Source organism: Mustela erminea, chromosome 3 (assembly GCF_009829155.1).
Source record: "Mustela erminea isolate mMusErm1 chromosome 3, mMusErm1.Pri, whole genome shotgun sequence".
NCBI classification, from domain to species: domain Eukaryota; kingdom Metazoa; phylum Chordata; class Mammalia; order Carnivora; family Mustelidae; genus Mustela; species Mustela erminea.
Genome location: NC_045616.1, coordinates 76,462,688 through 76,485,096, shown reverse-complemented (window position 1 = coordinate 76,485,096; position 22,409 = coordinate 76,462,688). Strand labels below are relative to the sequence as shown.

The 22,409-nt window shown below is 43.5% G+C and overlaps 1 long non-coding RNA gene across 1 annotated transcript; it reads right to left on the bottom strand.

Annotated features, from left to right (window-relative positions):
- Window positions 1–49: 49 nt before the first annotated feature.
- Window positions 50–19,858, bottom strand: LOC116585605. The gene is made up of 3 exons (XR_004283717.1): window positions 19,779–19,858; window positions 975–1,182; window positions 50–442 (listed from the first exon to the last, which is right to left on the bottom strand). It is a non-coding gene; the product is annotated as an uncharacterized LOC116585605 (long non-coding RNA).
- Window positions 19,859–22,409: the final 2,551 nt, after the last annotated feature.

Sequence of the window (22,409 nt, the reverse complement as noted above, 5' to 3'; positions counted from 1 at the left end):
GACTTTATGTCAGGAATGAAGTATCTCCCACTAATATTACCTAGGGTATTTTTGCCTGAAAATAAAAATTTAACTCAATGGCTTTAAATATCCATTTTGTAAAATTCCCACATAAAAATCTCAGAGTTAGGAGTGCTTCAGAGCAGGTTACTATATAGTGGCTTAACAATGTCATTAACACCCAAGACTTTCTGAGCTTTGATGTTTATTTCCACCACAGGCAGGAAGCCAGATAGCCCCACGCCAAATATCACGAAAAAGAAAACACAAAGAAAAAAACAATATCTCCTTCTGACACCTCCTCTCAAGTAAGATAGACCCTTCCCAGAATGATACCTCAACCTCCAACCAGCAGCAGCAGACTCCTTATGCTCCTTATGCTCTGCCCTGAACCCATGATGGCCAGGAGCAAGAGGTCTCATAGTCAGTTTAGACTAAACATCTAGAAGGAAAGAGAAGTTGAGAGTCAATTGTAATGTCCCTTACATTCCCCCTCTGACTCTGCCTCAATCTCTCCCATCATAAGCACTGGCTTCCCCACCTTCCTCTTCCATTAAGCAGCAGTGGATAGGTGATACCAAACTGGTGTTCTGTGCAATGGATCTCAACACTGGATGTTCAGTAGAACCATCTGGGTGGTTCTACTGGCTACCTATTGAGTCTAAACCCCAGATCAATGATAATGGCATCTTTGATGGTGAGAGCAGATGATCCTAGTTTGACCAGGATTACACAAAGTTAGGGAAGGAACCAAGTCTCCAGACTCCAGGTTCAGTGTTCTTTTAGCCACTGGCTTCTACTCTCTTGTCTTATGCAATTCAATATATGTTAAAATGATTTGGCTAATAACTGACATCCTATAAACCTTCATTCCCATGAGAACAATAACACAGATCAAGCTTCGTATTAGTACTTTTCTCTAACTTTTCTTTTTAGATTTCTTCAGAAATAATTGGGGAGAAAAAGACTCCTACCTGAATCTGACTTGACTTTGATAGCCCCCTATGTAGTTTTACAGTAAATGCATCTGTTGGACGTACTTCAACAGAAAGTACATGTTTTACAATACACTGACATACGATGACATCCATAGATTCCCCTGTTTGCAGTCAATCATTTAAAAAGATACTCATTCTATGAGTATGGAGTGAGTGGATCTTGTGAGGACTCAACTTGGAACCACTGTAAGACAAAGAAAGAAGATTAGTCCCTCCCCTCATGTCTCCTTATGGGGACAAAAGAAATAAGCATATAAAATCTTAATTTTGCTTTGAAATCAAAGGTGGATTTTTTAAAAAATCAAGTCAGTTACATTCTGTGCATAACAAACTACATTTTAAAACCATTTATTTCAACTCCTTTTGGTATCTCCTCTCATAATAGGTACAGAGTGCATAAACTAAAGATGTTGAAAAAAATGTTATCTTTAAATTGAAACAAAAGGTGCTGGGTCAAGTTAGGAAGAATAATGTAAATAATAAGGACATACACTGAAGCAAAAGAAGGCCAGTTCGTCCTTCTAGAAACCACGGCAAGCCAAGAACCCCAACCGGGAGTGGATGGAGCTGTAAAAGTCAAGGGCAGTCTACCTTCCTCAGGCACGCCCAAACCAAGGTGGGAGGAAAGAGCATACTTAAGTAAAAAGCCTACTAAATAGTTAATGAACCAAGATTATAAAACCCTTTCTATCTTTACGGTTCTGATTGCTTCCTGCCTTTTGCTGTTCTCTCTTCGTTTCCTCCATAAAGTGAACAGCTGACGGCTCACTCCCATGGCTCCAACTCCCCTGCTGGAAGGCAGTCAATGCTGAGTTGACAAGGGCCTGTTCACCTTTTCTCAGCTCCTCAAGCCAGCTTTTCTTAGCCAGCTCCTCCGGCCAGCCATTCTAGCTGATTTACGAAATTTCTCCCCGTGGTAACACTCTCTTCTGGTCGCCCAGGCTTGAAGCCATTCATTGCCTGCAGCCCACTTCTGCCTTACCCCTCATGCTTGGTCCTCACCATTTCCTCTGCTGCTATCAGCCTCGGACCAGAAGGGAAGAATATGAGGGGAAAGCCAGCTGCAGCGAGCCTGGCTGCCCGCCCGTCTGGAGACCCCGGCTCCCAGATTTACAACCATATGGAAGTTATTTAACTGTTTGGTGGCTCATTTTCCTCATCTACAAAATAAAATTGGTAATAATCATCCTCACCCCAGCAGCTTGTTGCAACAGGATTAGATGAGATAACACAGAGCACTAGAAGAGTGGACAGTGTTTGCTGCCTTTTAAGTGTAGAGCTCTATTGGTATACACCTGTACCTCTGCACCTTCCTCCTCACTGAGGCGAATCCTGAATCCTCCAGCACCCCATACACTTGCAGAGAGCCCAAAGATTAGGCCCATTAATCCCACTCCACTGCTCCAACAGCGATTGTATGGTCTGGCCATCTCACTTCTGGCAATATATCCAAAGGAAATGAAATCAGTATCTCTAAGAGATATCTGCCTTCCTGCGTTCATTGCAGCATTATTCCCAACCGCCAAGATATGGAAACAATGGAAATGCCCTTCAACAGATGAATGGAAACACACAATGAAATATTATTCAGGCATTAAAAAAAAAAAAGAAGGGCAGCATACTAAGTGAAATAAGCCACATAGAGAAAGACGAATACCGAATGGTATCACTTATATGTAGAATTTTTAAAAAATTAGAAGTAAAACTCATAGAAACAGAGAACAGAGAATAGAATGGTTGCCAGGGGCTAGGAGATAGGGAAATGGGAAGATGTGGGTCAAAGGGTACAAACTTTCCGTTATAAGATGAGTAAGTTCTGAGGGTCTTAGGTACAAGATGGCAGTGACTATAATTAATGATAAGACAATATTGTATTCTTGACAGCTGCTGAGAGTCAAATTTTTTTTTAAAGATTTTATTTATTTATTTGACAGAGAGAGATCACAAGTAGGCAGAGAGGCAGGCAGAGAGAGAGAGAGAGAGAGAGGAGGAAGCAGGCTCCCTGCTGAGCAGAGAGCCCAATGCGGGACTCAATCCCAGGACCCTGAGATCACGACCCGAGCCAAAGGCAGAGGCCTTAACCCACTGAGCCACCCAGGCGCCCCTGAGAGTCAATCTTAAATGTTCTTATCACCTGCCCCCCACATACACACAGTTAACTCTGTGAGGTGACAGGTGTGTTTATTATCTTGATCTTGGCCATCATTCCACAATGTTATGTGTCTATCAAATCACTGGATTGGTATGCTGTAAATATATACAATGATATTTCTCAATCATTCCTCAATAAACTTGGAGTAGGAAAAAAATGTCAGTCAGAGCCCGAACTCACTGACTGTTCTCTCCTTTGTCCCAGCCCTCCACGGCTGTGCGATTCCACCTTCTCCAAGTATGTCTTAGTGCTGTCCTGTATTCAGGGCTTTATTCCTGTTTTTATCTGGAAGGCTCTCCTTTGCCCCTGTTGAAATTTCCCTTTTCTTACGATCTTTGCAAACATCACTTGTAAAAAGAGAAGAAATCCCTTCCTTTTCCTTTCCTATGTTCACCACCTTCCCTGTAGCCATCGCCACCATGTCAGGCTATCTTCTCACCGATTGTAACTTGTGATTCCCAACATGGCACTCAGGTTATTGGTCCTAGCCTGGTGCCAACTGTAGACCTCCATAAATCCTCATTAGTTTATAAAGGACAAAGACTATGTTTTAATGATTATCCAAACCAACTCCTATTATATTCTGCCCCTCTCTTCCTTAAATGCTTCAATGGCTCCCCATTCTCTAAGAATACCATCAAATTCTCAATATAACCTAGGATCTGCCTCCTCCCTGGCATCATGCTGGGCCACACTGTACCCTCCCTGTCCCACTCTAGCCTTGCCTCTCTTGCCTCAGAACTTTCATCGTGCTGCTTTTTCCTTCCCTACTGTTCTCCTTGCTGCTTTGCTGAACAGCTCATTATCCATCCCTCAGGTCTCAGCCCACATTTCACTGCATTCACTTGTTCCTTCCACAGTATTCGTTACGTGCCTACTATGTGCCAGGAAGTCTCCTAGGCCCTGGGGAAAGAGCAGGAAACAAAGCACACCAAGACCCCTGTCTCCATGGGGCTCATATACTTCCTCCAGGAAGTCTTTCTTGATTTCCCCCCAACATACATATACAAGGTCTGTTTCCCCCTATCATGTGCTGTCACAGCAGTATGACTTCTTAGCAGTATGTACCACTACTAAGCACGCTTACAGATTTAATCATATCATGATGTCTATCTTCCTCAGTAAGCTGAAAGATTCTTGAAGCCTGGGTCATTGTGTCCTGTCTTTATCTTGCATCACCAACATGAAGCATTTTATGAGGCACAAGAGTGGGTCCTCAGGAAATCTCCTAAATAACTGAATAAGGAAATTCAGTGAAGGCCCTTGCTAGACAAAAGAGGAAACAGTAGTCCAGAGGGCAGAGAGGAGAAGCCATTATCCTCTTTCCATAACATGAGGTACCAGAGGGAGGCTGGGCCAGGATGAGAACATGGGACACATGATTCCCTTTCATTTTAATACAATGGAAATGGAGAAGAGAATGTGAGTGAACTGGGGAAAGTACACAGGGCAAATGTATAAGAGGGAAAAAAATTACTAAGACAAGAACAGGCAAAACTGTTAAAACAATTTTTGTGAACCCAGTATAAAAGAAGAAGAGGAAGTGCCCGCAGAAGAGACAACTTGTCTGGGAACCCCCAGGAGGAGACGGCCCACACAGCACTGTGTGTGTTTCTGTTTGTGTCCCTTTCCCACCCCTGGGCTCCTCTCCACTCCTCTCCTCCGTCTCCCCCTCCCCTCTCTTTCTTTTCCTTCCTTTCCTTTCTTCTCCTATTCTTTTCTTTTTCCTTCCCTTTCCTCCTTTCTTTTCTTTTCTTTTCTTTCCTTTTTCTTTGTTTTCCTTTTCCTTTCCTTTTCTCTTCTTGTCTTTTCTCTCTTCCTTTCCTTTTCTCTTCTCTTCTTTTTTTTTCTTTCTTTCCTTTTCCTTTTCTTTCCTCTTCTCTTTTTTCTTTTCTTTTCTTTGGTTGGTTAGACAGTCTTCACCTTTGATCGCCCTTCCCAAATGTTGGATGGTCTCCATTTGCCTTCCGTGTCCAATCTCTACCTTTCCTTACCTCGCTTTGTACTTGAAAGCCTGACTCCCAGGGACTGCCTTATGGGCTCCCTGGACCATTGGCTTCTGACAGTGCTCAGTCAATGGGAGGCTCCAGCAGCCGACTGAGAAGTGGAAAGAGGAAGGAACCAGGGAGGGTATTTATTTATCCAGCTTCCCCAGCACCGAGACACATGCTGCTAGTGGCTGCCTTCCTCTGCCTGAGACCACAACTCTTACCGGTCTCACCACATTTCATATATACTTCCAATCTTTTCAGGTCAGAGGGCGGTCATGGCCTCCCACTTCTGTTGGCCCTGGAGAACTTGCTGGTTTCCCCTTTTGCTGTCCACACCTTTATAATTAGTTTCTCATTAAACTCCTGAATCAGTTGAGATGACCAAGAACTTAACCACTACATTTGAGAGAATTGCTCACCACCACCCCTTAGGAGGCAGAGACAGCTTTCTTTACAGAAACCCAGTGCTCAATTTCCCAGCTTCCCTTGCAACTAGGGTAGGGACATTCTACCTGGGCTCCAATGGTGGGGTGCACCCACATGAGAAACTGATTCTGAAGATGGGAAAGCAGGAGGAGTAATCCAGGCTGGTAGGCAGGCATGGCCAACTCCTAGCAGCAATGACACAAATGCCTTAAAACAATTCTGAGAATCCTCTGCTTAATCAAGCCCTAGTTGAATTCTATTGTTGGTCAATGATAACTCCCTCTTCTGGACCCATTTATACTAGATGCCTGGCGGATTTTCTTGACTTATTTTCCCATCTTCCAGTCACAGGTTTGGTTATAATGCCTCCTGTTTGATTATTATACCTCCTTTTCCTCCAGTGGGAGAAAAAAGATATATTCTTGGCTTCCAGTCACCAAAGTTTCACCAAAGTTGAGCAGACTTGACTTTTTAAATTTATTTTTTATTTTTAAAAAGATTTTATTTATTTATTTGACAGAGCGATCACAAGTAGGCAGAGAGGCAGGCAGAGGGAGAGGGGGAAGCAGGCTCCCTGCCAAACAGAAAGCCCGATGCAGGGTTCGATCCCAGGACCCTGAGATCATGACCTGAGCCAAAGGCAGAGGTTTAACCCACTGAGCCACCCAGGCACCCAGACTTGACTTTTTAAAAATAATCCTTGTAGAGAGAGAGGCAAGATGATGGAAGAGTAGCAGACTGAAACTACATCAGGTCCGAGGAGTTCAGTAAAATAGTTATCAAACCATTCAAAACACCTACAAACTCAACTGGAGATAGAAGAGAAGAAGAGCAGCAATGCTAGGACAGAAAACTGACCACTTTCTGGAAGGTAGGACCTGTAGAGAAGTGAATCCAAAGCAATGGGAAGATAAACCACAGGAGAATGGGCTGGCTCCTGGCAAGTAGTGGAGCACAAAATCAGAACTTTTAGAAGTCTGCTCCACTGAGGGACATTACTCCAGAAGCTAAGCAGGGGTGGAGTCCTCACAGGGACAGTGTAGTCTCAACTCCCATGGAGTCACAGAAAGATCAGGGTGGGGGGGTGTGAGTGTGGCAGAGCTCCCAAGTATCACAGTAGAGAAGCTGGCTACAGAGACAGAGATGAGGAGTGAGCTTTCAGCTCGGGGTTACCTTAAACCATGATCCAAGGCAGGGACCCCATAAGTGGCAGATCCAGGGAGGTTCACCTTCCTCCTCTGGAGGCAGGAATCTGCTGGGTTTGGAGACTCCAAATGGGGCTGTGTGCCAGAGACAGAAATGCTTGGTCACGGGCCAGGTGAGCTTAGAGTGCAGCTGGAGACCAGGGAGACAGGAGGAATTAACTGCTTTTCTCTGAGGGCACACTGAAGAGTGGGGCCCTGGCTCCTCCAGGCTGGAACTGGGAGGCCGCCATTTTCATTCCCATCCTCCAAAGCTGTACAGAAAGCATTCAGGGAACAAAAGCTCCTGAAAGTGAACCCAAGCAGATTTCTTGGCCTGGCCCTGGGCAGAGGCAGTACAATTCCGCCTTGGGCAAAGACATTTGAGACTCACTGCAACAGGCCCCTCCCCAAGAAGATCAGCAAGAATACCCACTAAGACCAAGCTCACCAATCAAGAAGAAAGCAGAACTCCAGAGCTAGGCGAAAGCAATGTATGGAATTCATTGCTTTTTCCCCATGATCCTTTAGTCTTGCAAAGTTAATTTATTTTATTTTTTTTTCTTATTCTATTTCTTTAACCTTCGTCTTTCCTCTTCCAACATTTTTTAACTAGTTTATCTTAACAATGTCTTTCTAAAAAAAAGAAAAAAGATCGTTTTAAACCTTTATTGTTATAGTCATATTTTATCCCTTCATTTTATTTAGCCTTATTTTTTGTCTACATATAGGTTTCTTTTTCCCTAAAACTTCTGGGATACTATTCTCAAAAAATACCTAATCTAGCACATGGATTTTTTTCTAATCTCCAGCCTGAGCACATTCTCACCTCTTTCTTTTTCTTTTCCAACCAACTTATTAATTGCTTTTTAGATTTTTTTTTAAATTTTCATTGTTACAGTCATATTCCATCCCTTCAATCATATTTACCCTTATTTTTATATATATAAAAGTTTTTCTTTCTTTAAAATTCTGGGAGGTAGTTTCTTCTAAGAGACCAAAATACACCCCAAATCAAGTGGGTCGCTCTGTTCTATTCACCAGTCTAAAATATTTATTTTTTAAAATTTTTATGTCTTTTTTCTCCCTTTCTTCCCCCCGCCCATTTGGGGTCTCTTCTGATTTGGTCAGCGTACATTTTTCTGGGGTCTTTACCACCTTTTTAGTATTTTATTCTCTTGTTCATATATTCTTATTGGGATAAAATGACAAGGCAGAAAAATTCACCACAAAAAACAACAACAACAAACCAAGAGGCAGTACCAAAAGCTAGGGACCTAATCAATATGGACATTGGTAATATGTCAGAATTGGAGTTCAGAATGATGATTCACAAGGTGCTAGTGGGGCTCAAAAAAGGTATGGAAGATATTAGAGAAACCCTTTCTGGAGAAATAAAAGAACTAAAATCTAACCAAGTTGAAATTTTTAAAAAGCTGTTAATGAGGTGCAATAAAAAATGGAGGCATTTACTGCTAGGATAAATGAGGCAGACGAGAGAATTAATGATACAGAAAACCAAATGACAGAGAATAAAGAAGCTGTCTCTTTTGAGAGACAAACAACTACTGGACCACGAGAGGAGAATTCAGAGATAAATGATATCATATGATGAAACAATATTAGAATAATTGGGATTCCAGAAGAAGAAAGAGAGACAGGGGCAAAAGGTATACTGGAGCGAATTACAGTAGGGAATTTCTCTAATATGGCAAAGGGAACAAGTATCAAAATCTGGATGTCACAGAGAATCCTAGCTCAAATTCAGTAAAAATAGGTCCGCACCCCGTCATCTAAAGGTAAAACTTAAAAGTCTTAGTGACAAAGAGAAAGTCCTAAAAGCAGTTCGGGATGAGAAGTCTGTAACATACAATGGTATAAATATTAGATTGGCAGCAAACTTATCCATAGAGACCTGGCAGGCCAGAAAGAACTGGCATGATATATTCAGAACACTACATGAGAAAAATATGCAGCCAAGAATACTATATCCAGCAAGGCTATCATTGAAAATAGAAGGAGAGATAAAAAGCTTCCAGGACCAAACAAAAATTAAAAGAATTTGCAAACACTAAACCAGCTCTCCAGGAAATATTGAAAGGGATCCTCTAAGCAAAGAGAGAGCCTAAAAGTAGTAGACCAGAAAGGGACAGGGACAATATACAGTAACAGTCACCTTACAGGCAATATAATGGCACTAAATTCATATCTCTCAATAGTTATCCTGAATGTAAGTGGGCTAAATGCCCCAATCAAAAGACAAAGGGTATCAGAATGGATAAAAAACCAAAACCCATCAATATGCTACTTACAACAACTTCATTTTAGACCCAAAGACACCTCCAGATTTAAAGTGAGGAGGTGGAAAACAATTTACCACATTAATGGACATCAAAAGAAAGCTGGGCTTTCTTATTTCAATCCTTATGTCAGATTAATTAGATTTTAAGCCAAAGACTAAAATAAGAGATGAGGAAGGACACTATATCATACTGAAAGGGTCTGTCCAACAAGAAGATCTAATAATTTTAAACATCTATGCCCCGAACATGGGAGCAGCCAACTATATAAGCCAATTAATAACAAAATCAAAGAACCACATCAACAATAATACAATAATAGTAAGAGACTTTAACACCCCCCTCACTGAAATGGACAGATCATCCAAGCAAAAGATCAACAAGGAAATAAAGGTCTTAAATGATATACTGGACCAGATGGACATCACAGATATATTCAGAACATTCCATTCCAAAGCAAGAGAATCCACACTCTTCTCTAGCACATATGGAACATTCTCTAGAATAGATCACATCCTGGGTCATGAATCAGGTCTCAACCGGTACCAAAAGATTGGGATCATTCCCTGCATATTTTCAGATCACAATGCTCTGAAGCTAGAACTCAATCAAAAGAGAAAATTTGGAAAGAACTCAAATACATGGAGGCTAAAGAGCATCCTACTAAAGAATGAATGGGTCAACCAGGAAATTAAAGAAGAATTGATCATGGAAACAAATGAAAATGAAAACACAATGGTTCAAAATCTGTGGGACACAACAAAGGCAGCCCTGAGAAGAAAGTATATAGCAAAACAGCCTTCCTCAAGAAAAAAGAAAGGTCTCAAAAACGCAACCTAACCCTATATCTAAAAGAGCTGGGAAAATTACAGCAAATAAAGCCTAAACCTAGCAGAAGAAGAGAAATAATAAAGATCAGAGCAGAAATCAATGAAATAGAAACCAAAAGAACCATAGAACAAATCAATGAAACTAGAAGCTGGTTCTTTGAAAGAATTAATAAGATTGATAAACCCCTGTCCAGACTTATCAAAAAGAAAATAGAAAGGACCCAAAGAAATAAAATCATGAATGAAAGAGGAGAGATCACAACCAATACCAAAAAAAAAAACAAAAAACAAAAAACAAACAACTATAAGAACATATTAGGACCAACTATATACCAGTAAATCTGACAATCTGGAAGAAAAGGATGCATTCCCAGAGATGTATAAACTATCAAAACTGAACCAGGAAGAAATAGAAAACCTGAACAGACCCATAAACGGTAAGGAGATTGAAGCAGTCATCAAAAATCTTTCAAAAAACAAGAGCCCAGGGCCAGATGGCTTCCCAGGGGAAATCTACAAAACATTTAGAGAATAATACTTATTCTCCTGAAACTGTGCCAAAAAATAGAAATGGAAGGAAAACTTCCAGTATCATTTTATGAGACCAGCATTACCTTCATTCCAAAACCAGACAAAGACCCCATCAAAAAAGAGAATTACAGACCAATATCCCTGATGAATATGGATGCAAAAATTCTCAACAAAATACTATCAGTAGGCTCCAAAAGTACATTAAAAGGATTATTCACCACAACCAAGTGGGATTTATTCCTGGCCTGCAAAGTTGGTTCAACATCAGCATATCAATCCATGTGATACAAAACAGTAATGAAAGAAAGAACAAAAATTGTATAACACTCTCAATAGACACGGAAAAAGCCTTTGACAAAGTACAGCATCATGTCTTGATCAAAACTCTTCGCAGTGTAGGGATACAGGGTTCATTCCTCAATATCATCAAAGCCATCTATGAAAAACCCACAGCAAATATCATTCTCAATGGGGAAAAACTGAGAGCTTTTCCCCCTAAGGTCAGGAACACAGCAGGGCTGTCCACTATCACCACTGGTATTCAACTTAGTACTAGAAGTCCTAGCCTCAGCAATCAGACAACAAAAAGAAATTAAAGACATCTGAATTGGCAAAGAAGAAGTTAAACTCTTACTCTTTGTAGGTAATGATACTTCATATGGAAAATCCTAAAGACTCTACTCAAGTACTGCTAGAACTCATACAGAATTCAGTAAAGTGTCAGGATAAAAAAATCAATATACTGAAATCAGTTGCATTCCTATACACCAACAACAACACAGAAGAAAGAGAAATTAAGGAGTCAATCCCATTTATAATTGCACCCAAAACCATATGACACCTAGAAATAAATCTAACCAAAGAGGCAAAGAATCTGTACTCAGAAAACTACAAAGTACTCATGAAAGAAATTGAAGAAGACACAAAGAAATGGAAAAACGTTCCATGCTCATGGATTGGAAGAATAAAGATTGTGAAAATGTCTATGCTACCTAAAAAAATGTACACATTTAATGCAATTCCTATCAAAACACCATCCAATTTTTTCAAAGAAATGGAACAAATAATCCCAAAATTTATATGGAACCAGAAAAGACCCCAAATAGCCAGAGGGATGTTGAAAAGGAAAACCAAAGCTGGCGGCATTACAATTCCAGACTTCAAGTTCTATTACAAAGCTGTGATCATCAAGACAGTATGGTACTAGCACAAAAACAGACACATAGATCAATGGAACAGAATGGAGAGCCCAGAAATAGACCCTCAACTCTATGTGCAAGCAATCTTTGACCAAGCAAGAAAGAATGTCCAATGGAAAAAAGACAATCTCTTCAACAAATGGTGCTGGGAAAATTGGACAGCCACATGCTGAAAAATGAAACTGGACCATTTCCTTACACCACACACAAAAAGAGACTCAAAATGGATGAAAGACCTCAATGTGAGAAAGGAATCTATCAAAATCCTTGAGGAGAACAGAGGCAGCAACCTCTGCGACCGCAGTCACAGCAACTTCTTCCTAGAAACACTGCGAAAGGCAAGAGAAGCAAGGGCAAAAATGAACTTCCGGGGCTTCATTAAGATCAAAACCTTTTGCACAGCAAACAGTCAACAAAACCAAAAGAAAACTGACAGAATGGGAGAAGATATTCGCAAATGACATACCAGATAAAGGGCTAGTATCCAAAATCTAGAAAGAACTTATCAAACTCAACACCCAAAGAACAAATAATCCAATCAAGAAATGGGCAGAGGACATGAACAGACATATCTGCAAAGAAGACATACAGATGGCCAACAGACACATGAAAAAATGCTCCACATCAGTGGGCATCAGGGAAATACAAATCAAAACCACAGTGAGATACCACCTCACACCAGTCAGAATGGCTAAAATTAACAAGTCAGGAAATGACAGGTGTTGGTGAGGTTGCAGAGAAAGGGGAACCCTCCTTCACTATTGGTGGTAATCTAAGCTGGTGCAGCCACTCTGGAAAACAGCACAGAGGTTCCTCAAAAAGTTGAAAATAGAGCTACCATACAACCCAGCAATTGTACTACTGGGTATTTTAAGATACAAAAGTAGTGATCTGAAGAGGCATGCGCTCGAATATTTATAGTAGCAATGTCTGCAATAGCCAAAGTATGGAAAGAACCTAGATGTCCATCAACAGATGAATGGATAAAGAAGATGTTGTATATAAACACAATGGAATACTATGCAGCCATCAAAAGAAATGAAATCTTGTCATTTGCAATGACATGGATGGAACTAGAGGGTATCATGCTAAGCAAAATAAGTCAATCAGAAAAAGACAATGATCATATGATCTCCTTGATATGAGGAATTTGAGAGGCAAAATGGAGGGTTTGGGGGGAAGGGAAGGAAATAATGAAACAAGATGGGATGGGGGGAGGCAAACCATAAGAGACTTTTAATCTCACAAAACAAACTGAGGGTTGCTGGGGGGACGGGGAGTAGGGATAGGGTGGCTAGGTGATGGACATTGGGCAGGGTATGTGCTATGGTGAATGTTGTGAAATGTGTAAGACTGATGATTCACAGACCTGTACCCCTGGGGCAAATACTACATTATATGTTAATAAAAATAATTTTTAAAAAATCCTTATAAAAGCTAGTCACATGAGAATCAGGAAAACAGAGTTGTTTAGTACGTGACTGCAGGAGGCCCAAATATCCTCCCGTTCTTCGCTTCAACCTGGCCTGACCCTGTTCATCAGTGGTTGTGGGAAAAACTGGTCCTGACTTCTCACGTTAGCATTCTATGAACATTAACCATGAATAGCCACATGTTTCTGACCCTGGGCTCTGCTGCTTTTCAAGTGACTCAATTAGGAAAAAGGAGAAAACTCCTTTGAAAGTAACATGTGTCACCTGTATTATCCACTGTAGGTTTCTACTGTGTACAGTAGAAGAGCACATGTGGCCATATGTGCCTCAGTGTTTCAGTCCAAGGAACTGGAAAATGTGTCCCAGTTTCATTGGGTTCATATGAACTGCTCAGAGACTAGGGAGAGAGGATTTAACTCTTACCCTGAGACCCCTCACTAAGGATACCAAGCCACCAATCTATTTCACATAGGCATGTAGATAATGAGCTTAATTTGTCCAATCTAAAAGGTAGAACATGTGGTACAGAAGCATATGACTGATATTAATGACCTCTTCCCATCATTATGCTATTTTTTATGTCTGCTCTCACAACCCACCAACACCTAATAATACAGCTAGCAGGGGTCTTAAAATTCATCTGGCTAAATTCCTTTGTTTTACAGATAAGGGAACTGGAATCCAGAAGTGTTAAGTGTCTGCCCAGGTCAGACAGCTGCTAAGAGCCAGAGTCAGATGCAAGCCTGATTCTTTCTAGCTTCCAAACTCGTGTAATTTCAAACCTCAGGAATCTAACTTCCCAACGAATGGGGGGAGGGAGTAGTTTTGGGTCTTTATTGAATAGAAGGTATTTCCATAACCCAAAGATTCATTAAATTTTTCTGTACAGAACTTATTATGTATGGGGGGAAAATTAGAAATAATGTGCTATGCACATTTTCAATATGAGAAAATTAAAGAAAAAGAATACTTTAAAATGTCTTCTTCTATAGGAGCAAACCTGGTGCAGGGAGCTGATCTTGTAAAGTGGGCTACCGCTCATGGCCATAAACGTGGCTGCAAGCTAGTCTAAAGTAGTGACTCACAAAGAAATGCAAGCACTAATTATGGAATCTGACGGTCTCTCTGTTGAAGGCCTTGTGACTGAGGTGGCGACACTGGCATCCAGACATTGTACATGGCTTGGTGGGGGGAAAGGCCAATGCTGGGGCCTGGGCTCTAGAATATGGCTGTTCAGAGTCGCCCTGCTCTCAGATTCATGTGATCTCCACACACTTCTCTGACTGCGTTTCCTCATTTGCCAAATGGGACACAACTGGGAGGGTAAATTCATCTAGGATCCTGTAGGCATTAAGTGTTCAAAAAAGTTTGCGATTATCTTTATCAACAAAAGGATGTAAAAGAGATCTATGAGCTCACAGAGGGGTTGTCTCTGGAATTACATCTTCCTGCATCTTGGTGGGCTGGAAATTTAAGGAGCGTACTCGGAACAGCCACTAGAGGGAGCCATCTGGTCAGCCTGGAGAGGCGGAGGCTGGCGGCCCAGGCATCCGCAAAACCTCAAAACACAGGGCCTTAGAGAAAACCCACATTAGGCCGAGGCCCGCGGGATTTGTAAATCGGATGTCCACCTTGAGCTGAGGGTTCTGTGGGAAGGTTTTGGGGCTATGTCCCTGAATTCCCTGCTTTCAAGTTCCTAAAACTGCAGTTCCTCACTGTTGTCAGTACTCAGTCATCAAGAGTGTGATTGAAGATCGGTGAGACACACGACCTGAGGGGGGCTGTGTGTGTATGTGCAGTCTCTCAGAGAGAGAGAGGGAGAGCGAGAGATTGAGAGTCGCAGTCACTTCATCAGTGCCGCCACAATTCTGCATTCCTGAGTGGCAAAGAGGAGGGTGTTGCTAGGAGGGTGCAAACTCATGGGAACTTGACCCATGTGTGTTTTGGAAGACAAATCTGGAAGTTTAGGACCAGGGTCTGGGCAGGGAGAGCAGCAGTTATCTCTCAACCACAAAGCACCTCAGAAAGGCACTGTCTGCGGCCTGTTTAGGCTCCATTCAGGCACAAGGGGTAGGTTCTCAGGTCAGGCAATAGAGGTGCCTGTGGCCAAGACTCAAAGCAGCGCTCACCCTTGTGTTGGCCCTGTGTTCTCTGCCCCACTCTGCCACCACCCACCCCCAAGCCCTTCCCAGACACAGCCTCTGGTGTGATAATCCTTCCCTTCCCTTTCCGCAATCCAAAATGTTGGCAAAGAGTCTTTCCTCAGCTTGACTTCAGGACATAATTAGCATTTTCAGAAGCATCTCTGTGATAACTTAGTTGTAGTGTTTGACTTAAAGGTTTTCTGGATCCTGTCCTTTGACTTCCAAATTTTAGAATCTTAAAGTGATTTCAAGCCTCACCCCAAGCCCAGAACAGCCCTGGCCATCAGACTGAAGGTGTTTCCCAGACAGAGTCTTGCTCTTTGCTTCTCTGGATTTCCAAGGGCAAAAATAGGGGAATTTTCTTTACTGAAGACTAACTAACCCCCTCCCAACCACCCCACACTTGTTCTCTAGCATATCCCATCACTGAGCTCTTGTCCTGAGCTGGTTTAATCCTGGTGGTGGTATTTACACTTGTGGGGTATGGGGATTCTGGTGGGGGTGGTTGGAGAAACCAAGCCCACTCCTGGGTCTGCATTCAGAGCCTTAAGCAGCTGAGTGCAGATGCTGTGTGTGGTCATTTCTCTCTGTGAGTGTAATATGGGTCTTGCCAGGGGCTGAACAGTCACCCAACAGGTCAACTCTGGTTTTCCATCCTGTCAGGGCAGAATGTCATTCCCTGGAGTAGGGGAACCATTTCTCTGCTGGCCTCACATCCAAGTTCTTTGACTTTTGGGTACAAATGCTGTCAGAGCAGCCACTGGCTTTTTCAACTTGGCAGCTGTCCTCTGCCTTTGCTAGGGTGTGTCCTTGCTGTTGTCCCCCTAACCTCTGACACTGGGTGGTCCCTGCTCCTCTTGCTGGACCCATAAATCCATTCAGCCTCTCCCTGCCTAAGAAAAATCCGTTTTTTAAATGTGCCATTGACACCCTGTCAAGATTGCCTCCCAAGTCACTAGTTTCCCTGGTAAGCGTGCTCATACCGCCTCCCCCTCACATCCCTCTGGGGGAATTTGTAGTAAAAATGTGGAAATGTATGTCGGCATATATGCATATGAAAGGCAGCCATCGACTTCCCCTCAGAAGTCCGGATGATCTCTCCTTAATGCTTTAAAAATACTGAAACCTGCTGTTGCTTCTGGAGGTGGGACACCACTGGCTGTTTGTTTTCCACCACACAAACTTTTCCCTCCTTCAAAAATCTTATGCGAGGAGAAACTAGTACCACTTAAGCCCCACTGTCTTGGTTTTTTTATTTATGCCATGGCTTCATCACCCACCCTAAATTCTGACCTCATTCCTGGCTACTCCGGGATACACACACCAAGGCCAGGAGACCCGTGTTAGGATAGAAGAAAAACAGTCTTCTTTTAAAAGCATGTTTAGCTCTGAAAAAAAGAAAAACAAACATTGGGCAGTCTGGACCTTATTGTTTGTGTCTCAAGTGGTTATCTCCTGTCATTGATTTCAGGGCACCCAGAATAGATAATTTTGTTAGCCCTTTATTCACAGTTTTAATAAATGAGGTAAAATAAGTGAAACAATTAAAAAAAAAATAGTGTGCTAGATTTCTCCTTGGCAGCCCCCAAACCTAGTGTTCTCGCCTTCCCTCTCAGAAGAGCTCCGACGACCCACTTCTAGCCACTGACAGAAGGGGACAGAGGCTGAGAGAATGGGGAATTATAAGAAATTAGGGAGAATGTCTCTGCTCTCACACTCAGCGTGCCCAGACATAGCGTGAACCCTGGCGTGTAGAGTAAACCCCGGGATCTCCCTAACCCTACGCTACCGCATGGCAGAGGCAGCCAACCTTAGGCATGGAAGCAATCTCAGAGAATCTCTGGCCAAGTACCTTCACTTTCCAGACAAAATGACAAGCCTGTGATTCTGGAAGCAGAGAGGAGGGTGGGAGTTTGGACTCCGGTGCCAGGCTGCCTGGGTTCGAATTCAAACTCTCCAATTACTAACTGCTGTGGGTGACCTTGAGTAGTACATAATGAGTCTGTGCTCGGCTTCTCCGCTTGTTAAATGGAGCTAATGAGACTGCTGAGCTCTGAGGGCTGTGGAAGGGAGTTGTATGTAAAGTGCGGGATGCCAGGTGAGCTCTGGATACAGGGCAGGGGGAATTCGTTTCGTAGTCCAGGCATGGATCAGAGTGCCTAGCATGTGGCTGTGGTGCAATAAACAGATGAGGAGTGCGTGAATAATTAAACAAGGACTAGGATATCCACCTTGCAGAGAAAGAAAGGAGGCTTAGAGAAGTTATAAGACCTATACAGGGTTATAAACCTAATGCAAGGCGAAGCAGTCCCCAGACCACACCGCAGTCTCCCACTGATTCCGCCCATGGCAAAGCTCAGCAAGCACCCAGCTCGGGTCACCTTGACCCTGTCCTGCCTCCCACCCACACTAAGCACAGCCGGGGACCCTCCTTCCCCTGGCATACTGCCGGCTCTGTTGCAAATTTAACCCAGCTCCCTCAGCCACTCCCATAGGGCATGTCTGGGAAGTCTTCCCCGGGACACTCCGGGGAGGGCACACCCAGCCGCTGCTCATCCCCGGCTTACATCCCTAGCTCCTTCTCGTTTTCTACACCGAATTTCCAACCCGCTGCCTCTGCTTTCCTACAGACTCCCAAGGGGCTGTCACCGAAGGATGAGGATTCGGGGAGCTTTGTTCTCCCTTTGTTCTGAAGGTGGCTATTTCTGCAGGGCCCTCCTTCCAGCCCTCCCCACCCCTACTTACTATTCTGATGAAATTCTCAGAGAACCGGAACTCCCGCTGTGTGGTCCGCCCCACCCTTCTCTCTCTCCTCTTACCCCATTCCCCGCCACCATCTCTCAGACGTCACTTCTCTTTCCCTGCCTGCTTTTCTTTGCCCCTACCTCTTGACTTATTTTATCCCGCTGGGTTTTAAAGGGCAGGGGGAGAAGGCTAGTGACAGCGATCAGCTCCCTGTTCCTCAGGGGAACCGGATCAACTAGGGACAGTCCTGACACCTTATCCTCGGACTATTAAAATATCTTCTTTGCTGTTTCACGCTGCAGCGGGCAGATTAAGGACGCATGCATCTGTGGGGAGGCATAATTGTCATTGTTCGGTTCCATTCTCCCAAGGAGCCGTGAGGGACCTTGAGCTCCAGAAAAATGCTGCATCTGTACTAACAGCCACCACCAGAACTCCCCCAGGAGCAGTTGGTCAAGGATGAATAGGAGAGCAGCAAGAAGCAGAAGCATGCCACTCATCTGAGAGAGAAGATTTCAGGCTCCGTGCTCTCTGGTCAGGGACCAAGTTTTAGTTTTTGAAAGTTAATTTCTTTCTCAGGGAGGGCAAGTTTAGCCTCAAGGAATCATTGTTCTGTGACGACACCCGGCTTCAGGGAGAGAAAAGAGCACTCAGGACACCCTCCATCCTGGCCTTCTGGTGTTTGATGAACGTGGACACTGTGGAACCCAGGGGACACGATCCCTTTTGCTCTAGGTTCCCCCAACTTAGTTGCAGTGGCCCTTTAAGCACAGATTGTTAATATAATCCCCCTCTGTTTCCACCTGTGTTACGCCCCTGTTGTCTCACCTGTGCTTCTCTGCCTCCTCCACACCTTTGTTTCCTTTGGCCCGACAGATTTCACTCTCTCTTTCAGTCACTGAGACACAGGACCATAGTTTTGTCTCCCCAGAAACTCACCCTCAGCCTGGAGGGGAGACCACCCCCCCACAGGAGGCGGAGGCTTATGGGGGAGAATAACGAGCTCAAAGCTGCAGGTTGAAGGAATCACCACCAGATGGCACTCTACAGAGCTCTCTGCTTATCTAACTGATGAGAAGTCTGACTAGTTCAGAAAAAAAATCACTGGAAAGCACCATGAGACATCACTAAGCCCAGTAGACTCCAGATATTTTTTTAAATTTCTCACCTATATATATAATAACTTTCTAATCATGAAGACCCACATAGATTTATTCCTCAGTATCTATGTACTACCAAGCTGTATTAAATACCAGTACCACTTCATAAAAATTACATTCAGATGAAAATTAGAGTGTCTACTTATCTAAACTTTGTAATGTTTTCTTTCTGCACTACAACTGATCACTTTATATACCTTCCAGAGGGATCAATGGTCTGCCTCCTATTTCCTTTCTCCAAAAGGACATTTCAATTAAACAAGTACTTTTGAGCTCCTACCATGTACTCGGCACTGTGGAAGGGACAAAAAGTGATTCAAAACAAGAATAAAATGTTTTTCTGCAAATTTCTTATGTCACAGCTGCAAAGGCAAGCTTTAGCAGTAGTTACAAAAGCCTTAAAGACAATGTAAAACACAGTGCATGTGACACTCAGAACATTTTACCTACAAACAGTATTGACCACTCTTACTATTTTAAACAAAAAGAAATTTATCAGGTGGCTTACAGAATCTCGTAGAGGACCACTAAGTAAGCCAGGACTGGATGCTAAGCAACAGCCAGGCAAAATAACCAACCATTCCAGGACGGTTATGGTGGGAATCAGTGGTACAATTGCCTGTCGCTCGGCACCAGGGACACCAGGGACCAGAGCCTGCTAACTGCTAGTGAGACCAGGGAAACTTACCTGGGCCCCCATGCTTGCAAGGACAGCTGAGCTCACTGCAGGCAGCCTGTCTTCCTTCCCAGCAGCATGGGGCGGCATCCACTCAGCTGAACTCAGGCGGTATCCGGAACCAGCCTTCAAGGATGTCTTGGCCTCTCCTGAGACTAATGTGGAGAAAGCAACGAGAAGCTGGAATGAATATTGACAGAGCACAGGATATTGAGGAAAGAGGCTGACGCGTGCCTTGAGCTCTCGCATGAGCAACGCCGGGTGGCTAGTCAAGACCTGTGGACATTTAAGGCAGCCTCTAGGTGGATCTCAGCCTCAGACTGCCATGAGTTCCTGCCCCAATAAGCAAACTCTAAGACACTTCGTATCTGAGACACTTTTACCTAAGTTCCAAAGGTTCCTTGAATATGTTTGGGTGTGTCTATTTTAACTCTCCCAGGTCTACAGTTGACTTTCACCCACTGCTTCATTTTAATTTCCAATGTCTCCATTCTCCTCTGTTCTTACTAAACTGCCAGACCTCTGAGCTCAGTTCTGTACTGACTTCCATTTCTTCGCGTTCCCTGGCTCCTCCCTGCAAACAGATATTTGATTCACTGCTTCACCTGGCATTTGGCTTTTATCTTGCCCTTGTCTTGCTATTAGCTTCCTCTCCAGACTGCCTGAATCCCAGCTTATGCCTCATCTCTCAGGTGTTGGCTCAGCTTCAGCTAGAGGTCCCGAGGGAGTGGGGCTCTGAGAACTGAGTGACATGGAGAACTGGAAGAAGGACATTCTCTGTGGGGACAACTGAGGGCAGAGGTGCTCTGTGGCTGGCCTGGAGGGAAGGAAGAGCAACAAATAAGGGGAGCGTGGAAGGGCCCAAGCAGGCAGAAAAGAAGATTTTTATAAAGGAAGTGGGATCAATGCTGTGATTTACCAAAACCTGAACATCCCTTAGAGCCTTAGTTATACTGAGGTGATACAACATAGCGACCAAAACAAAAGTGGTTTAAATAGCTCCAAGTTTATTTTTCTTCCTCATAAAAATCGAAGCTCCTCCAAAGGGCCAGGAGTTCAGGCTTCATTCAGTTCCTCGTTTCCACTACCAGCGGCCATCATTTTGTCTAAACAGAAGGGAAAGATAAGAGAGGGCACGCTCTTTCCTTTAGAGAGATGACCCAGATATCGCACGCTTCACTTCCTCTCATATCCAGTTGACCAGAAAGTAGTCACTTGGTCACACCAAGCTGCAAGGGAAGCTGGGAAGTATGGATTTCACCAGCCCTGTGTTATGCCCCAGTTTTTGTGTCTGAGAGACCACCGAGGAGCCAACACTGATGCAATCACACGAGGGTTTATTTGACAAGCTTAAGCTTGGGCCCAAGTATACCCGACACAGCGGAGTAGGGACTTGGACCCTGAACCAGATTATAGTCAGAGTTTTTAAAGGCAGAGCAGGGGTGGTCTCGGCAGTGGGTGAGGACAAAGGGGATTAGGGATGATGTAAATCTCTAAGGATTTTTGGAAGCAAGGTCTCCAGGACCTTGAGGGGCTACCTATTGTTGGGAGAAAGGTTATTTATTACCAGTAGTAAAAATCTTCTCGTGAGACCCTTTAGATGTATATCAGTGGGTCATACGCTTGGGAATGATTGCTGACACTATCTTGGAGGTTTAGAGATAAAGTTTCACCCTTCTCCTATCAAGTGTCCCTGTTAGTGAGATTTGGGTTTAGAAGAAATTTAACTTTATTTCCATTTCCTTCTGCCTCAGCCTTCTTTGGTTTTATGGTGGGGAGGGCGGCATTAGGGGTCAGGGAACTGAGTTATTTGCCTCTGGAAATTGTGCTATTGTTAAATCTCTAAGACATTTGTAAACCAAGGGAGACTCCTGTCTTGCAGGATTGTGATCTCTGCAAGTTAACTATTTGTTTTTGTTTTTTTTTAGGGCAGCCAGGGATGGCTGAAGAATGTCACACATATTACCGAGGGGAGGGGAGCGGGTGGAGAGGGGGTGCAAGGTGCCAGCTTTTGCTTTGTCAAGATGGCTGTACTTATGTCAGGGCTAGACTCGAGGTGGGTACAGCCTTGTTTTTCTTGGCCTCCACATTGTGCATAGCTAGGACTTCTGTTTCTATTTAAGAAGGAAAGAATGAATACTGGGACAGAGCCAGCACTCTGCAGACTTTGCTACGACTATGCTGGAGCAGTTCTCACAGAAATATTGCTATTGTCTTGCTTACTAAAGTTAATCAAGGTGGTCTTCCTTGGAGGGAACGTGAGCCCTTCCAGAAGCCAATGCCTTTCTAGAAAACACACTTACATTGCATTCTCTTGCTTACCTTTACCTAACATACTTACTGTTGGGGTTAGGTAAAGGTAAGCAAGAGAATGCAATGTAACCCTAATCGACGTAACCCACACTCCACCCACCGGCTCTCTGCCCCAAACCACCACCTGGGGTGAGACCCTCGTGGAGCCCTTCAGACCACTGTCATCTAGCAAAGGTCCAGGTTCAAATCCCAGTTCTACCATCGACCACCTGTGTGATCTTGAACAATTTGCTTTTCCTCCCTATGACTCCATTTTCTCATTTTCTCATCTATAAAAGAGATAGTGATGGTACCTGCCTCACAGAGTTGTTTAGAGGATTAAATGAACTG